The sequence below is a fragment of the Leucoraja erinacea genome, chromosome 9 (assembly GCF_028641065.1).
Source record: "Leucoraja erinacea ecotype New England chromosome 9, Leri_hhj_1, whole genome shotgun sequence".
In the NCBI taxonomy this organism is placed as follows: Eukaryota; Metazoa; Chordata; class Chondrichthyes; order Rajiformes; family Rajidae; genus Leucoraja; species Leucoraja erinaceus.
This window is the reverse complement of record NC_073385.1, coordinates 9,867,235-9,892,674: the sequence shown is the minus strand read 5'-3', so window position 1 is coordinate 9,892,674 and position 25,440 is coordinate 9,867,235. Positions and strand designations below refer to the sequence as shown.

General features: G+C 48.1%; 1 protein-coding gene across 6 annotated transcripts in view; it reads left to right on the top strand.

Moving 5' to 3' along the window:
* The window catches only part of ccdc85ca (coiled-coil domain containing 85C, a), a 191,762-nt gene that overhangs the window by 17,054 nt on the left and 149,268 nt on the right, over nt 1-25,440 (top strand). The window lies entirely within an intron of this gene.

The window sequence follows — 25,440 nt, the reverse complement described above, 5'->3', positions numbered from 1 at the left end:
CAGCGCGGAAACAGGCCCTTCAGCACACCGCGCTGACTCACGATCACCCCGTACACTAGCACTATCCTACTCATTAGGGACAATTTACAGCGTTTTACCGAAGCCAATTAACCTGCAAACCTGTATGTCTTTGGACTGTGAGAGGAATACACAGCACCTGGAGAAAACCCACGGGGAGAACGTACAAACTCCGCACAGACAGCACCCGTAGTCGGGATCGAACCTGGGGCTCTGGCGCCGTGAGGTGGCAACTCTATCACTGCGCCACCGTGCTGCCCTAACCATGTGTGTTATCCAGGGATACTGCCTGACCTGCTGAGTTACTCCAACGCTTTTTTTTATAAAGCAGCATCTGCAGCTCCCTGTTTCAGTGTCTAAAATCTCATTACAATTGCAGGCGGGTGAAAATGCTTTCCGGCACTCATCAGGGGACCCCTTTATTTTACATACCAATGCTCTCGCATCTCAAGAAGACACAGAGTGCTGCAGTAACTCAGCGTGTCAGGCAGCAATCCCCCCGGAAAATGTGGTTCAGCAACGTTTTGGGTCGGGGCCCTTCTTCAGTCTCAACGCGTCACCTATGAAAATCACGACCCAAAATCTCACCGATCCATTTTCTCCAGAGATGCAGAGACCTTCTCCAGAGAGGTGGAATCGAGAATCACAGGACATAGGTTTAAGGTGAGGGGGGGGGGGGGGGGGGGGGGGGGGGGATTGAATAGGGAAACTGGGGGGGTGACTTTTTAAAACAAAGGGTGGTGGATGCATGGTACATACAAGCTGCTGGTGGGAGATAGTTAGGGACATGGATATGGTAGGTTTAGATATGGGCCAAAAAGATGGCAGGTGGGACTAGTGTAGATATAACCATATAATATAACCATATAACAATTACAGCACGGAAACAGGCCATCTCGGCCCTACAAGTCCGTGCCGAACAAATTTTTTTTTTGATGGGGGGCATGTTGGTTGGCATGGGCAGGTTGTGTGGAACGGTCTGTACGTTTCCACGCTGTATGACTCTCTGACTCTAAGCTGCTTGACCTGCTGAGTTACTTTTTGTGTAAACCAGCATCTGCAGTTCCTTGTTTCTATCTCTTGTTTCTCAATGGGCTCCACCCGGTCATCTATGGCCGGCCCTGACTTGTTCTGACCTTTACCTACCTCCAGCCCCATCCACCCCCACCCCTCAATACTTTTAGACCTGAAGAACAGGACTCCGATTTCCAAAACGTCCCGTTTCTCCACCTTCTTGCCATCTCCGACGATGGCCGGCCCTGACTTGTTCTTACCTCCAGCCCCTGACCCTCCCTCTAAGCCTCGTTTCCAAGATCCTCCACCCGGCACTCACTTTTATTTCACCCCTCAATACTTTTACTTTTTTTTTTTTTTTTTTTTTTTTTTTTTTTTTTTTTTTAATTTTTTTTTTTTTTTTTTTTTTTTTTTTGAGGATCTTGCAGAGAATGACTGTCCGATCCCAAACGCAGCGCCCATTTTTTCTCCAGAGATGCTGCCCGAACCCGCTGAGTTACTCCAGCACTCCAGGTTTATGGTGACCTGCAGCAGACTGCTGATGGCTTAACTGGCTGATCCCTTCAATTGGAAGTAAGGACTCCTCCACAGACGGGCAAAACACTGCTGGAATGCAGGGCTGCTAACCACTCCATAGACACTCCTTCATTATGCTGTTGTGGCCTTTGTCTCTGGAGTAACTGTGGGCTTTAATTGAGGAAGGATGAGGGGGGTGGGTATTGTTTCTCATCGGGAAAGCCATGCAAGGAGGAGCGATGCTGGGCTTGTGAACCATTCCGAGCGAGACTGCAGTTGGTGCAGGAAATGAGAGACGGCTTCTCTTGTCAGTTGCCTTCTCCCCGGCCTGGCTGTGCAATCTCATTCCCACGGGCCTCCTTTCATCCACATCCCGCACTCTCCACAGCAGAGGAGAAAACAAACAAAGGGGCACTGGAGAAAGACGGTTGCTTTGAAACCTCAGAGGCCTGGGGACGGGTCTCCGCTTGTGAAGCCGGCCCTTTGTCTGGGTAATTGGATTCTAGCTGATTGGACCCTGGGGCCTCAGTGAGTGAATGGCAGCAGGGGCATTGGGGGATGAGATTGATGTCTGCAGACCCCGCCCGGGTGCTATCTCCAACGACAAATGTTTTTCTTTATTGCCATTGCCCGTCACAGTGCAGCTGCACGGGCAATGTTACAATAAAAGCTCTGGCCTCTGAGCACGTCCACAGATCACTGCCCTCAACCGCAAAGAGGCAGCCTTTTTGACCACTCCTCCAGAGCATGCGACAAACATGGCCATAACCGTCCCCACTTTGGGCCCGAGTTTAATCCTAACCCATTTATCATTGCTGCGGCATCTCTATAAGATGCATTTTAAAAAAAAAACAACTATTTATCTTCCCGCAAGAGTCTTAGTTTAGGACTGAAGAAGGGTCTCGACCCGAAACATCACCCATTCCTTCCCTCCACAGATGCTGCCTGTCCTGCTGAGTTACTCTAGCTTTTTGTTTCTATCTTTGTTTTAATCCAGCATCTGCAGATCCTTCCTACACAGAGTCTTCGTTTAGTTTAGTTCAGTTCAGAGATACAGCACGGAGAGAGGCTCATCGGCCCACCGAGTCGGCGCTGACCAGTGGTCCCCGCACACTAACACTCTCCGACACACACTGGGGACAATTTCCAATTTTACCAAAGCCAAATAACAAACCTGTACGTCTTTGGAGTGTGGGAGGAAACCAGCGCACCCGGAGAAAACCCACGCGGTCACGGGGAGGACGTACAAACTCCCTACAGACAAGCACCCGTAGTCGGGATCGAACCCGGGTCTCTGGCGCAGTAAGGCAGCAACTCTACCGCTGCGCCACCGTGCCACCCTAGCCTCATTTCTGATAAAGGGTCGCAGAACCAAAGCATTCCTTCCTCCCTCCCTCCCCTCCCGCTCTCTCCCCCCTCTCCTCTCTCTCACTGCCTCTCTCTCTCTCTCTCTCTCTCTCTCTCTCTCTCTCTCTCTCTCTCTCCCCCCCTCTCTCCCCCCCCCCCCCCCTCTCTCCCCCCCTCCCCCCTCTCTCCCCCTCCCTCCTCTCTCCCCCCTCCCCCTCTTTCTCCCTTCCCCCCTCTCCACCCCCTTACCCTCTCCCCTCCCCTCTCTCTCCTCTCCCCTCTCTCTCTCCCCTATTTCTCTCTCTCTCTCTCCTCTACCCCCTCTCTCCCACTCTCCCTCTCTCCCTCCCTCAGAAGCAGTGATGAAAGATCGAGTCCCTGCTACATGCATAAAGTGGAGGTGGATTGGGCTGAACACATCAGCACATGTAGCCATCCGGGAGCAGGAATAAGGTTACTGATACAGTTGTGTGATTACATTGTAAGTAATGCATCTAACCAGCACTGGGCAGCACTAATGTTTATGTCTGTGATCAGGCCAAAAAACCCAAGAATGGGGAACCATGATTTATTAGCAGCTCCTTAATCCAGTGATCAGAGAAATGTAGAAAAAAGGAACTGCAGATGCTGGTTTACAAAAGAAGCAACCTTAAACGCCAGCCTATTTATGTTCTCCAGAATGCTGCCTGACCCATTGAGTTACTCTGGCATTTTGTGTCTTCCAGTGATCAGAGATTGGGTACATTTCACCGAGTTGATTGCCTTCCAGCAGCACTTGATGTCCATTTCTGAATGTGTTGCTGGGAACAGTCGGTACAACTGCAGTACAACTACTTCAAGTAGCCGGTCGCGGTGGCGCAGCGGTAGAGTTGCTGCCATAAGGCCCTGTCCCACTTTCCTGAGTTAATCATGAACTCTCCCAAGTTTTCCCCTTGATTCGAACTCCGGGAATGTTGGGTAATGTCGGTAGCAAGCTCGTAGGAGTCCGTAGATTTTTTGTAGCGGCTCGTAATACCAGCCGTAGGAACTCGGGGCATCAGGTAAGTCGGGATGTTTTTTCAACATGTTGAAAAATGACAACGAGTTTAAAAGAAAATAGCCCCGAGTACCGACGAACGGCTATTACCGTAATTCTCCGAGTTCGAATCAAGGGGAAAACTCGGGAGAGTTCGTGAGTAACTCAGGAAAAGTGAGGCAGGGCCTTTACAGCGAATGTAGCGCCAAAGACCCGGGTTCGATCCCGACTACGGGTGCTGTCTGTACGGAGTTTGTACGTTCTCCCCGTTTTCTATGAGATATTCGGTTTCCTCCCACACTCCAAAGACGTACAGGTCAGTAGGTTAATTGGCTTGATGTAAATGTAAAAAACGCATCTGCAGTTCTTTCTTAAAGGCTGAGTTACACCAGCTTTTTGTGTCTTATCCATCTTCTGATGTTATGTGATGAAGCGCCGGCAGATCTCAGTAATTCACGGCTGGCACATGATTCAGTCTAAGGACCCAGGCATCTGTAAATGGAGGGACATTCCCGCTAGAGGGTAATAGAGTCAGGGTCAGGGACTGTGTATAAAAAGGAGGGAACGGGATGTGATGAGACTTTGATGCTTGGATTAGGCTTGCATTGATTCGGGGGGGGGGGGGGGGGGGGGGGTGGGAAGGAACTTCAATGGTCCCTCTCTGCTCTCTGATGTTAAAAGTGCTTAGATCTCAATGGGCTCTGAGATACTTGCATGGCTATCAGGATTGGACAGACAATGCAGCCTTACAATGGTGATCTGGACCCCCTGTTGGCTGTAAACTTTATATACCGGAAAACTGACTTCCCGAAAGAGTGTTAGTCCCTTCACAGAAGTCTGGCAGTGAGAGCCTTTCACATCACTACAATGCAACGGTAACAAAGGCATCCATCCGATGAAAGCCCTCGATTACAAAGCTGTATGAAGAAAGCTTGGTGACAAAAACTGGTGTGTGAGGAGGGGGAAGGAGAGACGAGCTTGAGAGAGTTGGTTATAGACACAATGTGCAGGGAGGAACTGCAGATGCTGGCTTGAACTGAAGTTGGACACAAATAGCTGGAGTAACTCAGTGGGCCAGGCAGCATCTCTGGGTCAAGACCCTGCATCAGACTGACAGTCCGGATTCAGGAGGGTCAGGAGTCAGGCAGTGAAGAAAGTGAATGGCATGTTGGCTTTTATAACGAGAGGAGTCGAGTATAGGCGCAAAGAGGTCCTTCTGCAGTTGTACTGGGCCCTAATGAGTCCACATCTGGAGTATTGTGTGCAGTTTTGGTCCCCTAATTTGAGGAAGGACATTCTTGCTACTGAGGGAGTGCAGCGTAGGTTTACAAGGTTAATTCCCGGGATGGCGGGACTGTCATCTGTCAGCTTGAACACTCTGGAGTTTAGACGGATGAGAGGTTATCTTATTGAAACATATAGGTTTGTTAAGTGTTTGGACACGCTAGAGGCAGGAAACATGTTCCCGATGTTGGGGGAGTCCAGAACCAGGGGCCACAGTTTAAGAATAAGGAGTAAGCCATTTAGTACGGAGACGAGGAAACACTTTTTCTCACAGAGAGTTGTGAGTCTGTGGAATTCTCTACCTCAGAGGGCAGTGGAGTCAGATTCTCTGGATACTTTCAAGATGGAGCTAGATAGGGCTCTTAAAGATAGCGGAGTCAGAGGATATGGGGAGAAGGCAGGAACGGGGTACTGATTGGGGATGATCAGCCATGATCACATTGAATGGCGGTGCTGGCTCGAAGGGCCGAATGGCCTACTCCTGCACCTATTGTCTATTGTCTGTTGTCTATAAAGGAAACGAGAGACATGGATGGAGGTCCCAAGAGATGCAGAATGTATGTGAAAGATATGCAAAAGGTGAGGCAGGAGGAATCGCAGTGGGGGAGCAGCGAGAGTGGATGTGGTAGAACTCTCTTCGGAGAGAGGCGGAGAACTTCTTCAAAGTAGGCATACCTCGAGGAGATTTCACAGTGGAGCAGGCAAAATGTGCAGGAAAGATCTGCAGCCCTGAGTTTCCCAACTGCAGCCCTGAGGACCCCTTGGGGCCTGTCCCTTTAAATTTTAATGTTCCTGGAAATAACAATAACATTCACATTTCATTTATTCATAAATCCTTTACAAATCTCCAGCCTCACAAATGTTGCAAACCAGAAATATAACAGCCGATGGGGTTTGTTAATATGCATTGCCTGTGGTAGATTGATAGAATGTGGGGTGGGGGGGGGGGGGGGGGGGTAACTCAGCCTTGTCTCAGACCCTTCCTGGTTTTCTAATAGATGTCTACTTGAGTTAGTAGCGCAGCAATTTTTTAGTATAGCAGGGAAGCAGGCCCTTCGGCCCACCACGTCCATGCCGACCAGCGATTCCCGCAAGCTAGCATTATCCTGCACTCTAGGGACAAATTCTAATTTTCACTGAAGCCAATTAACCGACAAGCCTGCGAGTCTTTGGGGTGTGGGAGGAAACCGGCGCACCTGGAGGAAACCCATGCGGTCACAGGGAGAGCGTACAAACTCCACACTGACAGCACAGCACCCTCTAGTCAGGATTGAACCCGGGTGTGTGGCGCTGTAATGAAGCGACTCTACCGCTGTGGCACAGTGATGTCACCACGCAAATGTGGTCCGGTTGCAAAGAGTTTGAGTTGGTGATTCCTTATTCCTTGGTACACCTTGATCATCGTCATGAAGTGTGTCTCCAGTTAGTCAGTTCTGTCTGGGCATCTGATGCATCGAATATGCTGCTTGATTGTGGAACAGTAGTTTGAGTTCAGTTTATTGTCACGTGTACCGAGATAGAGTGAAAAGCTTATGTTGCGTGCTAACCAGACTGTGAGAAAGACAATACATGATTACAATCGAGCCATCCATAGTGTACGGACACATGATGAAGAGAAACATGTATATTGCAAGATAAAGTCTAGCCAAGTCCGATCAAAGGTAGTCCAAGGGTCTCCAATGGGGTAGATAGTAGCGCAGGACTTCTCTCTAGTTTTTGTTAGGATGGTTCAGTTGCCTGATAACAGCTGGGAAGAAACTGTCCCTGAATCGGAAGGTGGGCATTTTCCACTTCTGTACACTTGTTTGACAAGACAGGGGAGAAGAGGGTGTATCCAGGGTGTGACTAGTCATTGGTTATGCTGCCGGCCTTGCTGAGGAAGTGTGAAGTGCAGGTGGGGTCAATGGAAGGGAGTTTGGTTTGGGCAATGGTCTGGCCTGTGTCCACTACTCTGCAATTTCTTGTGGTCTTGGCCAAAGCCAGCTCAAAGATAGTCCAAGGGCCTCCAATGAGGTAGATAGTAAGTAGCTCAGGACTGCTCTCTAGATGTGGCAGGATGGTACAGTTGCCTGATAACACGAACATCGTCATTGCTACATGTATTCATTCAGTAGCAACACTTCCCGGTAACTGGAAGAGTGTTGCTGGTATTGTGGTGCGGCCTTTAAGAGCTGGCAGCAAATGTTGAACCACCGATTTTGTTTGGACAGTTCGATCACCTGATAACACTGTGGTAGAATTGATGTTCCCAAACGTAAAGAAGGAAAGAACTGTGGGTATTCGCAGAGTGGGACATCCGGGGGCTTTTGCCACTTTGATGCAGGCTCGAGTCTGCAACAGTCGAAATCTCTGGCCTTGTTCTCAGTGACATAGGTTCAAGGTGAAGGGGAAAAGATTTAACAGGAACCTGAGGGGTAACTTTTTCACACAAAGGGTGGTGGGTGTATGGAATGAGCTGCAGAGGAGGTAGTTGAGGCTGGGACTATCCCAACGTTTAAGAAGCTGTTAGACAGGTACATGGATGGGACAGGTTTGGAGGTATATAGACTAAATGTGGGCAGGTGGGACTCGTGTAGCTGGGACATGTTGGCCAAGGTGGATAAGTTGGGCCGTAGGGCCTGTTTCCACGCTGTATCACTCTGTGACTCTATATCTTTTGAAGTTGTGGCAGATTGTCAAAGATATTTCCACACACCATTTGGAGCATTTACTTTGTTCCCTTGTGCTGACAATGGAAAAGCAACATCAGCGAATCACTGATTTAAGCATAATAATACAAAATTCAATTCATGCCTTCTCACACCCAGTCATTTATTTCAGCATGAATTTTGTTTTATAGAAACATAGAAAATAGGTGCAGGAGTAGGCCATTCGGCCCTTCGAGCCTGCACCGCCATTCAATATGATCATGGCTGATCATCCAACTCAGTATTCTGTACCTGCCTTCTCTCCATACCCCCTGATCCCTTTAGCCGCAAGGGCCACATCTAACTCCCTCTTAAATATAGCCAATGAACTGGCCTCAACTACCTTCTGTGGCAGAGAATTCCAGAGACTCACCACTCTCTGTGTGAACATTTTCTATCAAGCCTTCCCTGACCCAAATAAAATTCTTCAGCTCTTACATGTTGAATTGCTGCCGTGGTAGGAAGGAACTGCAGATGCTGGTTTTACACCGAAGATAGACACAAAGTGCTGGAGTAACTCAGAAGGACAGACAGCATCTCTGCAGTGAAAGAATAGGTGACCTCAGGTGCTGTCTGCATGGAGCACATCCCTTGAAATCTGTCCTATACATGTACCTGTCTCATTTATTTTTAAACATTGCAATGGTCCCAGCCTCAGCTACCTCTCTGGCAGCTCCTTCCATACACCCACCACACTTTGTGTAAAAACATTTACACCTCAGATTCCTATAAAATCTCCCCCCCCCCTTCCCCCCCCCCCCCCCCCCCCCCCCCCCCCCCCCCCCCCCCCTATTATTCCCCCATTTTGGGCAAGAGAACGTGCGTCCAGCGGATCTATTCCTCTCGTGATTTCATACACCTCTTCATAAGACCAATACGGATAAAAGGGTTGCCAACTATCCCGTATTAGCCGGGACATCCTGTATATTGGGCTGAATTGGTTTGTCCACACAGGATTGCCCTTGTCCCATATTTGACTGCTACTACTCTGGTCGAGGGGACTGTCGGGTCGGAGTGCCACATCCGGCCCCCACCTCACCCGGCCCGACGTAGTGCAGCCCATGGAGTGCAGCAGCAGCGCCTCGCCCTTGGCCCCGTAGGTCGGCAGCCCGGCCAGCTGTCTGACCTTCGGACCTTCGCTTACCGCTGACACCACCACCCCTTCTTCTCACGGCCGATCAACGGTTCACGAGTTGAATGGGGCGCCGGACTTTGCGCGTGACATCACACGGCCTGGGCCAAAACTCCTCAGCTGGCCCGCCGGCTGGGCTTTGTGTGCAGTCCAGCACCCGGGCCAACTCATCGTTCACCCAGCCACGGCCCAGTCGGCCAACAAGAATTGACGTCGGGAGATTGCCCCTTATTTTGGCCTTTTGTCCCTTATTTTGGAGTGAGAACGTTGGCGACCCTAACGGATAACGCTGCTCATGTTAGACAATGGCGAGAGAGAAATGCTATTGTGTTAAAGATGCCACATTTTCATTGTTGAAATGAGGGAAGGAACAGTCTGGAGGCGACATTGTCTGAGCCGTATGAAACTAACAGCTCACTGTAAAATAATTTATAAGCTGCCTCCGGTTACAGCCCGTGTAAACATTGTGTAGAAGGATCAGGGACAGACTTGTGTGTGCGGGGAGTTGTTTGAATACAACTCTGATTACCACAGTCTAAACAATTCTAGGCTGAACAAAGATCCCTAATGCAGGGATGGAATGATCAGTGGTTACACAAGCAGCATGTACAGTTGAAGTTTGCAACTCTCCCTGCTCTCCCGCTCACTGCCTTTGGCAGCCTATCTGAATTTAAAGGGGCCCTGTGTTCACATGGCCAATGGTTGGCTACAAATATTCCTGAATGCAGGGCCACTTTAAACGTTTCCTCTCACTCTCCCATGGAGCAAGTTAAAGATTTAACCAGTAATATTCAGAGAGATTTATAAGGATCTCGGCCCGAAACATCACCCATTCCTTCTCTCCGGAGATGCTGCCTTTCCTGCTGAGTTACTCCAGCATTCCAGTCTGTGGAATTCTCTGCCTCAGAGGGCGGTGGAGGCCGGTTCTCTGGATGCTTTCAAGAGAGAGCTAGATAGCGCTCTTAAAAATAGCGGAGTCAGGGGATATGGGGGAGAAGGCAGGAACGGGGTACTGATTGTGGATGATCAGCCATGGTCACATTGAATGGCAGTGCTGGCTCGAAGGGCCGAATGGCCTACTCCTGCACCTATTGTCTATTTTGTGTTGATGAGGATAGAGATCCATAAAGGAGCAATTAGACAGGTACATGGATAGGACGGGTTCAGAGGGATATGGGGCTAAAGTATGGGCAAGTTGGGCCGAAGGGCCTGTTGCAACGCTGTATGGGAGATACTTGGTTATGTTTGATGGCCATGACTCTTTATGTTTCTGTGTGTGTGACTCTCTATTAAGAGAGTCTTCCAATCTATTGAAGGGGCCCATCCCTCACATTGGTGCCATTTATGTTATGTTGTGTCGTGGACTTTCTGTGTTTGTGCTTTTTTAAAATTCAATTTCAATTTTATTTTTAATATGTTTTATTATTTATTTATTTATTTTTTTAAAAAAAAAAATTTTTTATGATACTGCCTGTAAGGGAAATTCATTTTGTTGTCTCAAATTGAGACAATGACAATACATTTGAATACAATACAATACAATACTATGTCCACACTGTATGACTCTATGAATCTCTAGATTCCCCAGTGAAGGGTACTGATTTTGTACAATTTCAGATTCTAGTACTTTTAAAGATATAACTGCCAGATTGCAATAAACTTGTCTTTTACTTCATGGAAGGACAAGAGAAGGAATGATTTTCAATGGGGCATAAGGAGCTCATTAAGCGGTTACTTGGACCTTTCACAAAAAGGATTATTTTGTTTTGAGGAAAACAGGTTACGCAACCCAGCTCCAAACACTAGGGGAAATATAGAGGTCACAAACCCGCCTGTCTGTCGGATGAGGGGGGAAACCAGGGCACCGGGAGGAAAATCTCACGGTCACAGTGAGAACGTGCAGGCTTCATGCAGTCGACACCTGAGGTCGGGATCCAAGCCGGGTCTCTGGCGCTGTAAGGCAACAACTCTGCCACCTATGCCACCCCTAATGATATGCAAGATCTCTCTTGCTCTCACTTCCCCTCGCCCTCTCCCTCTCCCTCTCCATCCCCCTCACCCTCTCCCCCACCCTCTCTCTCTCTCTCTTTCCCTCTCTCCTTGCTCTTTCTCTTGCTCTCCTGCTCTCCGTTTCTCTCCCCCTCTGTTTCTCTGCCCACAGCCAGCATGTTCTGTTTTTAAGCCACATTCCTGGGAAAATGAGATTTCTTCTCCTCACTCTATCCTGCAGTTCCCATCCATTGACATGTTGTCTCAACACCACTCTACTGGTAGAGCTGTCCTCTTCGTCCCAGTCGCCTGATCTTTGCCAGCATTCCAGTAAATTATTCAACGTGTTTTTGGGCCTGGCAAGCATTGCAGTGCAGTAGAAACAAAATTCAGCCAAACTACAGGGCAACAGTGGAGCAAAACCACACTCCACTGCTTATCCATGCGTGAACGTTTTAATTCCGCTGCCCATCAGTGCATTTAGCCAGAGGCCAGACCAGCCTAGAAATCAGCATTAGCCTGACTCGACCGCTGTTGATACAGTTCTTTTAAACTCCAACTAACCATGTTGCCCTTGGAAGCCTTATCCAGAGAGCGTCAAGCCCAGCAGTGTTACATACACTCCCTCAGTCTTGTGTCGTCTGCCTCCCCGAGGTACAAGGCAATAGATCAGTGGAATTAATTTGGATTGTTCTAACAAAGAGCTGGCTCAGAGCTGTGGCTCAGAAATCTGCATCTGTGCGACACATTTATGTGACTATCGGCTTAATCTCTCCCGTTGACTTGAGTCTGGAGTAAAAAAAACAGAGATTTTGCACTTGTGTTATGTCGTGACCTGTGCAATAGGTCGTCACACCATGTTTGTTTATATTAAATTAATTTGCCACGGGATTTTCTACAGGATCTCGGGGAGTGTCGTTCTCAAAATAAACCATTTTAAATCCTCTCGGGGGTAGTTAAAAATAAATGACTGCATGTAAATAAATCAAAAGCCATGGAATTACGGCAGCGTTTTCTGTCTTCCCGTCAGTTCAGCGTTTGCAAAAAGGACCGTGTTTTTGGAGGGAGAGCCGAACCAAATTAGTTTAGGCCTTTTACAAGCCTTTGCAAGCGGGCAAAAGAAGATGGCTGTGTGTTGCCCTGGCAACGCTTAGTATACCGCTGGCAGAGAAATGGAAACGTAATTAATGAGATGGCCGTCCTGTGGGGCCACGAGCTCAGTGTGAAGGGAGTAAATAATAATTGATTTGCTACTTGCAAGATTTCTCCACATTGAAATGGGATATTGATCGGGCGTTAAAGAATGCTTATTACTTACTCTTGGAGGCCTGAGCTCTCACTTAATCTGCGAGGAGTGAAGGAGGGACCGTTTGAACTGAAACTGTGGGAACCTGGAGGCCCTTTCACTTGCTTTTTCTCTCACAAAATAATTCCCACACAGGGAAAAAAAAATCAAGTGACCTGCAATGCTTTAGGTGCAATAAAGGCACTAATTGATTCAATGCTGAATTGTGTGGCCACTTAGCTTACAGAGAGAGAGGATTTAGAGGGGGTGGAGTGGAGAGTTTAGAAGGGTGGGGTGGGGTTTGGGGGTGAAGACTCAGTCTACTTGGCTGTTTGTGGCCGTCAGTGGATATTATTAAGGCAGAGATAGACAGATTCTTGATTAGAACGGGTGTCGAGGGTTATCGGGAGAAGGCAGGAAAATGGGATTAGGAGGCAGAGATCAGCCATGATTGAATGGCAGTGTAGACTCGATGGGCCGAATGGCCTAATTCTACTCCTATAACTTATGAACGTGTGATTGCAGCAATAATAGAGCACTAGGTTTGAGCTGGTGCCTTGACTTTGGGTTTCACAACAGTTTTATTATTGATGGGGACAATGTGTCCACTAGCTGCTTCTAATTACGACATGAAACAAAATAGATTGCCGAAAACCTGCTTATTTTCTCTGTGCACGTCTTATTTTTCAATGTATTTTATTGACAGTGAGGCCCAGTGCATCCAGTCCTGCATGTTACTTTAAGAACGCGGCTTTCAAAACACAGACGTTACACTCAGGGAGTTGATCAGTCAGAAGATAAGAAGACACAAAATGCTGGGGTAACTTAGCGGGACGGGCAGCATCTCTGGAGAGAAGGAATGGGTGACGTTTCGGGACGAGACTTCAGGTCTGAAGAACTGATTGCTGCAATCACACAACGTCACGGTTGCTGCAGGTCTGAAGAAGGGTCTCGACCCGAAACATCACCCATTCCTCCTCTCCAGAGGTGCTGAGTTACTCCAGCTTTTTGTGTCCATCTTCGATCATTTTGAACATGTTACTTAAAATGTTTTAAATTCATTTCATTGAGATTCATTGTAAGAATGGAAAGTTAATGAATTTGCTTTAAGTTTTTAAACACCAAAAATATCCAGTTTTGCTAAATAATTATTAAAAACTATATTTAAAAAAAAACAAAACTCCATGGAATATCCTAAAAATAAAATAGTTAAATGTCATGCCCTACTTACAAATCCTCAGTAAATGCATCCTTTGTAGATGGCAGGTCGACACAAAATGCTGGAGTAACTCAGTGGGTGAGGCAGCATCTCTGGAGAGAAGGAATGGGTGATGTTTCGGGTCGAGACCCTTCTTCAGACTGATGTCAGGGGAGGGGGCGGGACATAGATAGAATGTAGGCGGGGACAGTAAGACTAGTGGGAGAACTGGGAATGGGAAGGGGATGGAGAGAGAAAGCAAGGGCTATCTGAAGTTAGAGAAGTCACTGTCTGGGGTGTAAACTACCCAAGCGAAATATGAGGCGCTGTTCCTCCACTGCGCTGGGCCTCACTCTGACAATGGAGGGAGCCCAGAACAGGAAGGTCAGATTGGGAATAGGAGGGGTTGAAGTGCTGAGCAACCGGGAGATCAGGTAGGTTAAGACGGACTGAGCGGAGGTTTATAGATGGCACTTCATCCGTGGCATCGAGAGCTGATAGTGAAGCTCTGTGCATTAGAGTTTAGGTCACGTGGCTGTATGTCTCTTTTAGTTTCCTTGCAAATGACTGCTTGCATTGGTTACCCTGATGTGATTTACAATCACTACATTTCCTGAACAGCCGGTCTACCTTTTCTACTTTAGTTTAGCTTAGTTTAGAGATATAGTGCGGAAACAGGCCCCTTTGGCCCATCGAGTCCGCTCCGACCAGCGATCCCCGCACATTAACACCGTCCTACACACACCAGGGACAATTTACATTTTGTACCAAGCCGATTAACCTACAAACCTGTACGTCTTTGGATTATGGGAGGAAACTGAAGATCTCGTAGAAAACCCACGGGGAGAATGTACAAACTCTGTACAGACAGCACCCGTAGTCAGGATCGAACCCAGGTCTCTGGCACTGTAAGCGCTGTAAGGCAGCAACTCTACTGCTGTGCCACCGTGCTGGCCACCGTTGAATTGCCTTTCTTGTGCTGTAGAGGAACTATTGAACAAGGGAGTTCATGTCTTCCATCGAAAGACATATAGTGACTCAGCAGGTCAGGCAGCATCTCTGGAGAACATGGACAGTCTGAAGAAGGGTCTCGACCTGAAACGTCACCCATGCCTTCTCTCCAGAGATGCTGCCTGACTCGCTGAGTTACTGCAGCATTTTGTGTCTATCTTACAGGAAGTGATGTTTTGGGTCGAGACCCATCTTCGGACTGATTGGAGTGGGGGGAGGGGGGAGGAAGAAAGCTGGAAAAGGATAGGGGCGGAGACCGGTAATAGGTGAACAGGGTAGAGGAGGCTTTTGTCTTGATAGGCAGATTGTTGGAAAAAAGGCCAGGGATGAAAAGACAGGTGTGAGCCTAAAAGGATAGAGAGTTGCAAGTTGTTAAGCTTGGATTTAGAAAAGTTGCGCAATGGGCTGATGTGTAGTATGTAACGGAGCGGAACGTGGGCCTTTTTCATCCATTTCAATAACCCGACCCGACCCAACCCGACTCGCAGTGTAATCAACGTTGCCTGGCTGTTTTGCGTGGCGATATCCTACACGTAATGATGTTGCGACTGTGTATGTTGTCATCTCGATTTGAGCAATAAATATGACTTCCATGATCTTTATTCATGAATCATATGAATTGGATGCATAGAGCGGCCCCCTGCATGAATAGGGTGGCACAGTGGCAGAAAGGAGCAGTGGTTAAGGATAACTTGGGGTGATGGAAACATTTCTGCCAAGAATTATTTTTTTATTCTTGAAAGTTTAATTAGCCAATATGGGCAGCACAGTGGCGCAGCGGAAGAGTTGCTGCCTAAAGGGCCCGTCCCACTTTCACAACCTAATTCAAGACCTTTTTAACTCGTGGACATTTTTCATCGGGCTAGAAAAACGCCCCGACCTACTTGATGCCACGAGTACCTACGACTAGCATCGCGGCCTGCTATGACCTCGTGACGACCATGCTGCGAGCATGAGTCAAGGGCAAACTCGGCAGAGGTCGTGAATTAGGTCGTGAAAGTGGGACAGGCCCTTTACAGCGCCTTACAGTGCCAGGGACCTGGGTTTGATCCTGATCGTAGTTCCTGGTGTGGTGGAGGGACACGAGTCGGGAGGGAGGAAGTTGGTAGGGGAGGGAGTAGGAACGACACAGCAAATGAGACCTCTGTCTATTAAGTGTTAATGCATGGATACTGAAGAGTAGATGGCCCACAGTATTCAGCAATGTGTATCGGAGCTATAGGATTCTAAGTAGTCCAGCCTCTGAAAGTGAGCCTGATCGAAAAATCAACATCACTGAATTTCCTCTTCCTATCTTTCACGGCTTGTCTGCTTCATGCTCTCCTGGGCTACTGTGAAAGTCTTGCCCGCCAGCAGTACTTTTGCAAAGGTATCTTTCCCTTCTCTCAGTAATGAGGGATATTAGCATTTGATCAGCTGGAGTTAATTGCTGTGCTGAATCCGTCTGTCTGTCTGTCTATCACACTCTGCCTCCTGGAGAATAGGGATGAAGAACAGCTTCCCTTTTTTTTGATATGGAAATTACAAAGAAATCTCAGGAAGCGATAACAACCGCAGTCCTCTTTGAGTTGGAGAGGAAAGCCAGCGATTGATTTGCCAAACATAGACACAAAAAGCTGGAGTAACTCAATGGGTCAGGCAGCATGTCTGGAGAGAAGGAATAGGTGACGTTTCAGGTCGAGACCCTACTTCAGACCCTGAGTCGGGGGGGGGGGGGAAAGGGAAACAAGAGCGATATAGATGGTGATGTAGAGAGATACAGAACAAGTGGGCCATTTAGTGTGATGGATATGCAATTCAATTACCAGTGAAGAATATATCGCCCCCAGACTGCACTATCTGTGCAAGCAAGCAAGAATTTCATTGTACTTTCTGGGACACATGACAATAAAACTCATGTTATGCAAAAAATTACCAATGATAAAGGGACTCGGACTGTAAACGCCTATCTCACCAGGGACTAACTCTACTGAACGTTTTTCCTTCCATTATTTATTATGTAAAAGAATATGTGTGTTATGATTGTGTTTATAGTTTGTTTGGTTGTTTGTCTTTTGCACAAAAGTCCGCGAGCATTGCCACTTTAATTTCACTGCACATCTCGTATGTGTATGTGACAAATAGACTTGACTTGAGGGAATATTGTTGGCCGTGGATTAGGTGAAAATGAATAATGCAGACAATGAAACTCAACGGCACGACAATGAAACTAGTGCAATGACGAGGGTGGGGGAGGAGCGGAGCGAGATAAAGAGGGGATGCGAGGATCACTTGCAGTTAGATAAATCAATATTTATACCTCTGGGGTGTAAGCTGCCCATGCAAAATATGAAGGGCTGTTCCTCGAATTTGCATTTGGCCTCACTCTAACAATGGAGGAGGTCCAGGACAGAAATATCAGTGTGGGAAGGGGAAGGGGAGTTAAAGTGTTTGGTAACTGGGAGATTTGCTGCTTGCATGGATAGTGCAGTCTGGTGGCGATAGATTCTTCAGTGGTAATTGAATTGCACATCCATCACACTAAATGGCCCATAGTCAGAGCCTGGTTGCTATAACAGTCGAGGCAGCTGTCTCAATCTTCGAAGCTTAATTAGAGGAATGAGCTATTTACATCTGACAGCCGCCAACTATCCTTGGACACAGTATTTAAAAGATAGACACAAATTGCTGGAGTAACTTTAAGGAGCAAGCACACACAAGAGAAGGAATGGATGACGTTTCAGGTCGAGACCCTTCTTCAGACTGATGTCAGGTGAGAGGGAGATGCATAGATAAGGAAGCGTAAGGTGTGAAAATAGGACAAAGGGAATGGAGATCAAGGAAAATGTAGAATCGATCATTGTTAGGTGGGAGAAGGTGACAACACAGCAAACAGATAAAAGACAATAAGACTGGTTGGAGAACTGCGAAGGGGTCGGGATGGAGAGAGAGGGAAAGCAAGGGTTACTTGCAGTTCGCGAAGTCAAATTTCATACTGCCGGAATATAAGCTGCTCAACCGAAATGTGAGATGCTGTTCCTCTAATTTGCGCTGGGCCTCACTCTGACAATGGAAGAGGCCCAGGACAGAAAGGTCAGTGTGGGAATGGGAGGGGGAGTTAAAGGAAACGGGAGATCAGGTAGATTTAGGCGGACTGAGCGGAGGTGTTCAGCCAAACGATCGCCGAGCCTGCTCTTGGTCTCGCCGATATATATATATAGGAGTCCACACCTGGAACAGCGGATACAGTAGATGAGGTTGGAGGAGATGCAAGTGAACCTCTGCTTCACCTGGAAAGACTGTCAGGGTCCCTGGATGGAGTTGATGGGGGGAGGTACAGGAACTGATCTCGACATGGCCTGTCCACAAGAACCCTGAAGCAAGCTGTCTGAGATGGAGGGTGATCCTGGCTTTGACTTTGAGAGCAATTTGTGTTTGTTGTGTTTGTTTGCTCCTTAAAGATTCATTGAAAACCACATACAAGTTCAGACAAGCAGCAGCAGTGGGCAGAGTTAATGTGCGTGCATTCCATTCCAGGGACCTGGAATCATTCCTTCAATGGGTGTTGATTACATTTTATGACTCCAATCTTACAGATTTGTGGCTTTTACACAGTGCATGTCGGTATGCCAAACCTCATGTAGCTATGAGCAAACTGCAAATTCAAGCCCTTCGGCCCATCGAGTTAGCGCGATCACCCCTCCCCCCCCCCCCGCTACACTAGCACTATCCTACACACTAGGGACAATTGACAATTTTTTTACCAAAGCCAATTAATCTACAAACCTGTTCAAGAAGGAACTGCAGATGCTGGAAGGTCGAAGGTACACAAAAATGCTGGAGAAACTCAGCGGGTGCTACAAACCTGTACATGTTTGGAGCGTGGGAGGAAACCGGGGCACCCGGAGAGACCCACGCAGGTCACAGGGAGAACGTACAAACTCCATACAGATGGCACCCGTAGTCAGGATCGAGCCCAGGTCTCTGGTGCTGCTATCACACCTCTACCGGTGCGTTACCATGCTGCCCCTAACAGGCATCAACAGGTAGATACTAAACGCAAACTCAGCGGGTCAGGCAGCATCTCTGGAGAAAAAGAAAGAGGTGACGTTTCGGGTTGGAGCCCTTCTTCATGCTGAAAGTAGGGGGGGGGGGGGGGGGAGGGGGGGGGGGGGGGGGGGGGGGAGAGGAAGAAACTGCATGTGAGAAAAGGACAGAAGAAATCAGGGCCATCTCAGGAATGGCCCGCTGGTGGAAGGTGTGATAACAAGATCGATCCAAGGATGAGATCAGTGGAACGGATAGGACGATTAGGGAGGTGGGGGAAGGGGGGGGAATGTAGGAGTTACTTGAAACTAAAGGCCGACGTGCATACTGCTGGGTGGTAAGCTGCTCAACCACAAACAGGTCACTAGGGTGGGACCGAAATAACATGGATTCCTGCCCACGGGTACACACACAATGAGAGGTCCAAAGCCTTGTTCAATGCTCCTCATGATCTGCTGGAGGTCACTGAGTAACAGCAGTGTGCGCCAACTCAGTCTCAGGACCTCTGGTAAAGATTATAAATTGCCCCCAGTGTGTGTAAGGATAGTGTTGGTGTGCGTGGATCGCTGGTCATCGGGGACCTGGTGGGCTGAAGGGGCCTGTTTCCGCGTAGTTTCTTTAAACTAAACTGAACTAAATGTTTCAAGCGAAAATACCTCTGCTCCACCTGACATGCATTTTTGCAAACATTTCATTTCAAAATCACTTGCTGGCTGTTGGAGCCATTCAAGTGTAAATGTCTGCCCTCTTTTCACCACTGGTAATTGACTGCTTCATGTTGAGGTTCATTGGGTGTGAAGTGTCTGGGAGCATCTTGAGGTGGCTCGACATTATAGAAGTCCTTTGATATCATGGCTGTGTTTAGTTTAGGGATACAGCTTGGAAACAGGCACTTCAGCCCACCGAGTCCACACCAGCCTTGGGCGGTCACAGTGGCGAAGTGGTAGAGTCGCTCCCTTACAGCAGACGCAGCGCCAGAGACCCGGGTTCGATCCCGACTACGGGTGCTTGTCTGTACGGAGTTTGTACGTTCTCCCCGTGACCTGCGTGGGTTGTCTCTGAGATCTTCGGTTTCCTCCCACACCCCAAAGACGTACAGGTTTGCAGGTTAATTGGCTTGATGTAAATGTAAAAATTGTCCCTAGTGTGTGTGTAGGATTGTGTTAATGTGCGGGGATCGCTGGTCGGCGCGGACCCGGTGGGCCGAAGGGCCTGTTTCCGCACTGCATTTCTAAACCAAACTAAACTAAACTAAACTAAACCAGTGATCACTGTACACTAGCACTATCCTACACACACACACACACACACACACACACACACACACACACACACACACACACACACACACACACACACACACACACACACACACACACACACACACTAGAGAGACAATTTACAATTTTTTTTACTGAAGCCTATTAACCTACAAACCCGTACGACCTTGGAATGTGGGAGGAAACCGGAGCACCCGGAGGAAACCCACGAGGTCACAGGGGGAACGTACAAACTCGGTACAGACAGTGTCCGTGCTCAGGATCGATCCCGGGGCTAAGTGTGTTCTCCAGGGATGCTGCCTGACCTGCTGGGTTACTCCAGCACTTTGTGTGTTTTTAAAGTAATAAACCAGCTTTTGCAGCTCCTGGTTTCTTCTTCGAAACTCTCATTACAATTGCAGGTGGGTGAAAATGCTAACCAGCGAACCCGGGTCTATGGCGCCGTAAGGCAGCAACTCTATCGCTGCGCCACTGTGTTCCCCACCGATGGGTCTGGCATGAGATCATAAGTGATAGGAGCAGAATTAGTCCATTCGGCCCATCAAGTTTACTCCGCCATTCAATCATGGCTGTTTTACCTCCCGCTCCCAATCCCATTTCCCTGCCTTCGCCCCATAACCCCTGACACCCTGTCCCCACAATTTGGACAGGTTTGTAGGGATATAGACCAAACGCAGGCAGGTGGGACGAGTGTAGCTGGGACATGTTGGCCGGTGTGGGCAAGTTGTGCCGAAAGGCCTGTTTCTACACATTCTTTGACTCCATGGCAATGACTCCAATCAAAGTAACAGAATAACAGACTATGATAATGTTTTTCACTTGTCATTGATGGTTTCGATAGCGCTGGTGCCAGACCTAAATCCTAATCAGGTTATTTATTCAAACACTCTTGCAGTTTCGCCCCCATCATTTCATCATTCAGTTAATTCCAACAAAAGGCTTTTCTGCCTGTTTGCCACATGAGGAACCTTGGCCACGCATATTGCAGCAAGCATAAAAAGCCATTGCACAATTTATTGCATTACCAAGTAATTCTAACAACTGGGATCGTGGTAGACTTTCGACTTTATAGATACAGCCCACGTGAAAACATTCCCTTCGGCCTACTGAGCCCACGCCAACCAGTAATCACACTCTTTGGAGTTTTGGAGTAAACGGAAGATCTTGGAGAAAGCCCACGCGGTCGCGGGGAGGACGTACAAACTGCCGTACAGACAGTAGCCGTGATCGAACCTGGGTCTCCGGAGCTGCAATTCTACTGCTGCACCACCGTGCCAGCCTAGCAACTCCAGAACTCTTGAGAGAAAGAATGGGAGGCGTTTCGGGCTGAGGCCCTTCTTCAGAAGTCTGACCCGAAACGTCACCCGTTCCTTCTTTCCAGAGACGTTGCCTGTCCCGCTGAGTTACTCCAGCATTTTGTGCCTAATTTCACTTTGCATTTGCACATGTGACAATAAACTGTCGAACCATTGAATCAGTGGTAGACCCAAAATGCTAGAGTCTGAAGAAAGGTCTCAACCCGAAACGTCACCCATTCCTTCTCTCCAGAGATGCTGCCCGTCCCGCTGTGTTACTCCAGCATCTTGTGCCTTTCTTCGATTTAAACCAGCATCTGCAGTTCTTTCCAACACATTGAATCAGTGAACCAGGTGACCTTCTCTGTGTCATGACAATACTATGCTTCCTGATACCATGTAAGTCTTTCTTCAGCATCATCAGAGGTCTGCACGTTAGAAGGTAATTGGACAGAATGACCAGTTTAAAGTTGTAGCCTGGTTACAATGTAAATGTCGCTGTCAACTTCAGGGCAGCTTGCTAATCCAGAAAGGCGACAAGGATTCTCTGATGCAACATCTGGCAGCACAGACAAATGTCTCTGTTGTTTCTGAGCGGCTAGCTGCTGATGCTGGCATTTTTAATTGCTTTTTTGAGCCAGTAGCATCAGTGGCTGGGCTGCCACAGCTGGCCACAGCGAGTCAACAATATGCCTGGGTCAGTCCGCAGATCAGGGGCGCTGCTGAAGTGGACAGGAGGGCCCTTTCATTTGCCAGGCTCGACGCCAAGACCGTAACTGTCCATCCATTAACTCACTTGCTCAGCCGCACACGTCCACCCAATTAGCACGGACAGCCTTGATGGGTCACTTGGGTGGTGGTTGAGGGATTGTCCACTTGGATCTGCATGTGGTCTGTCTGTGCGTCGCGGGGAACGGGAACTGGGGTACATAGGTTCTAGGAACCAATGTGGACATTCGGCCCATCAAGTCTACTAGGCCACTCAATTCATAAGTTTTATAACATCTCAGAGCAGAATTAGGCCATTCGGCCCATCAAGTCTACTCCGCCATTCAATCATGGCTGATCTACCTTTCCCTCTCAACCCCATTCTCCTGCCTTCTCCCCATAACCCCTCACTGAGACTATGGGCTCTGGTCCCAGACTCTCCCACTAGTGGAGGCACAGTGGCGCAACGGTAGAGTTGTAGCCTTACAGCGCCAGGGACCCAAGTTCGATCCTGACTACGGGTGCTGTCTGTGTGGAGTTTGCACGTTCTCCCCGTGACCACGTGAGTTTTCTCCGGGTGTTCCGGTTTCCTCCCACACTGCAAACGTGTACAGGTTTGTAGATGAATTGACTTCTGTGAATTGTCCCCAGTGTGTCTAGGTTAGAACTAGCGTCACCCATACCTTCTGTCCGGAGATGGAGATGCTGCCTGTCCCGCTGAGTTACTCCAGCATTTTGCGTCTATCTTAGCTCTCTGTGGGTTTATCTCCAAGAGAAAGACCAGCCGGAGAATATTTGTTTCTTCTTAATGACAGGTTGATTTACCGCTGTGTTTTGTTGACGCCCATAGCTTGCTAGTGGCCCATTCACGGGGCAGTGAGGCAACTAATTAGATGCTGGATTGTCAATGATGGCTACTTTGGCGATGAGCCTGCTTCCTTGAGCAATGTGACGTGTTAACTGCCTGTGTTTTTGTCTGGTTAAGGCGGACAGCATGTTTCCCCACACACCGCCCCAGTGCTAATAGTATGAACATTTGTGTATGTCGAATTGTCATTCCAAATCACTTACACCAGGGGTGCCGCATGATTGGCAGACCCGCCAACAGTCTGTCTGTGTTGTTGTCTTTTTATAAACATTTTAGTGAGGTTAAAAAGTTTGTGTAAATGTTCTCCGGTTTGTTTTATTTGTGGGTCGGGGGAAACTTTTTTTCAGTTTCTTACCTTGCCGGAGATGCAATTTGTTTTCCCGGATCGCATCTCCAGCCTACCATCGATGGAGCTGGAGACCTCCTTGGACTGACTTTGAGCCCCCACCGCGGGGCGGGGAATTAACATCGGAGTCGATCCCTTGCCTGGGATCGCTCCAACCATGGCCTGTGGACTTTGGGAGCTCGCAGTCTCGGGAGAGGCTAGTCGGGAGCTCCAACGACGCAGAGGTTCGACCAGCCCCGGTGCGGGGTTCGATCCCCGTCGCGGGGGAGCTGTCATCCCCCCCCCCCCCCCGATGCGAGGTTCTGATCGACCCGATGCGGAGGGCCCAAACGCCGCCGGCTACGGGAGTCAAGATCGTCCCGTCAAAGGGGGGCTTGAGACCCCTGACCGCAGGAGAGCCAAGAAGAGAGCCATGATCATATTGAATGGCGGTGCAGGCTCAAAGGGCCGAATGGCCTACTCCTGCACCTTAATTCTATGTTTCTAAGGGAAGAAATTTGAACCTTTTTTTCACCTTCCATCACAGTGAGGAATGTGGAGGAGTCACTGTGGTGGATGTTTATGTTCAAATATATTTGGTGTGTTCCGTTGCTTTTTATTTGTATGACTGACTTGGCAAATGAAATTCCTCGTGTGCTGCAAAACATACTTGATTAATAAAGTATTATTGTGATTGTGATTATGTGGCCTTGGCCTCTTTGAAGTGAGTGAACGACTTTGCTGTTTGTCAGCCTTCTGCCATTCAGCGCTCCCATCGTGGAAAGATAATTGATAAAATGTGACGGTGTTTCCGTTTTGGGAATGAGCCCGTTGTTATTGTACGTGTACACGGGCAAGGCTGATAAACTAAGCCATGTGTCTCAATCAGGGCCTGTAAAATGCCTTCCTTTTGGAATATTTCCCCGAACTCTGCCCCAATAAGTATAAGCTCGGGATCCTGAATGGAACACATTTGGTGCACATCTCTAATTGCTTTGTCAACCAGAGAGCAATGCAGAACCACTTTCACCCTCTTATGTGACCCTCGGACTATCCTTGATCGGACTTTGCTGGCTTTGTTTCATGTATTTTGTGTTTTTATGACTGTTGACAGGTCAATTTCCCTCCTGGGATAAATAAAGTTCTATCATGTCGTCTTGTATTGCTATCTTCCCTTATCATGTATCTATACGTTGTGAATGACTCGATTGTCAATCGTGTATTGTCTTTCTTCCAACTGGAAAGCACGCAACAAAAGCTTTTCACTGTACCTCGGTACACGTGATAATAAACTAAACTAGTGAGCTAGCAGCGTTCAAACTTCAGTCCTGTATCTGTACACTGGACGGCTCCATTGTAACCATGTAATCATATGGGGCGGCACTGTGGCGCAGAGGTAGCGTCGCTGCCTTGTGTGGCCAGAGATGCAGGTTCGATCCTGACTACGGGTGATGTCTGTACGGAATTTGTATGTTCTCCCTGTGACCGCACTCCAAAGACGTACAGGTTTGTAGGTTAATTGACATGGTAAAACTGTAAATTGTCCCTAGTGTGTGTAGGATGCTGTTAGTGTGCAGGGATCGCCGATTGGTGCAGACTCAGCGGGTCGAAGGGCCTGCTTCTCCGCTGCATCTCTAAACTAAACTAAACTATAGTTGTTTCCGCTGACTGGATAGCATGCAACAAAAAGCTTTTGACTGTACCTCGGTACATGTGGCAATAATTAACTAAACTAACGATTGCACAAGCTTGCCACTTGCCAAAGCAACCGCAGTAGGATGCCTAGCAAATAGTTTGTGCAATGCAGGCTGCAACCAACACTTCAATATAACAACGATCAGGCAAAATATCTTTGATGCTTGTAGACCCACGTCAAAATCATGGCCTTCTCCTGAGAGAAAAGATTGGGGGCTTGGTGTTGCACCCCATCTGAAGGAAGTGGCCTCTAGTACTGTCTCAGCACAGAAAGTTTAAGGTTTAATTTTCTTTAAGCCTTAAATAGGCCGAAGAGCCTGTTTCCATGCTGTACGACTGACTCTAAATTAAAATGCAAGTAAAAAGTAGACACTGGAAATCTGAAGTAAGACATTGCCAAGATGTGTGAGTTGGCAGGTTAATTAGCCAGAGTACGGACATGATGGGCAGAAGGGCCTGTTTTTTTCTAGAACATAGGGCCCGGCCCTTCAACCCACATTATCCCTCTGAACATTGATGCCAAGCATTATATGTCCCAATGACGTGATAGATTTTAGACATACAGACCCTGTTTAGAAACAGGCCCTTTGGCCCACCGAGTCCACACTGACCAGTGATCACCCCATACTCTAGCACCATCCTACACACGATAATTTACAATTTTACTTAAGGTAATTAAGCTACCAACCTGAGGTAGACAAAAATGCTGGAGAAACTCAGTGGGTGCAGCAGCATCTATGGAGCAAA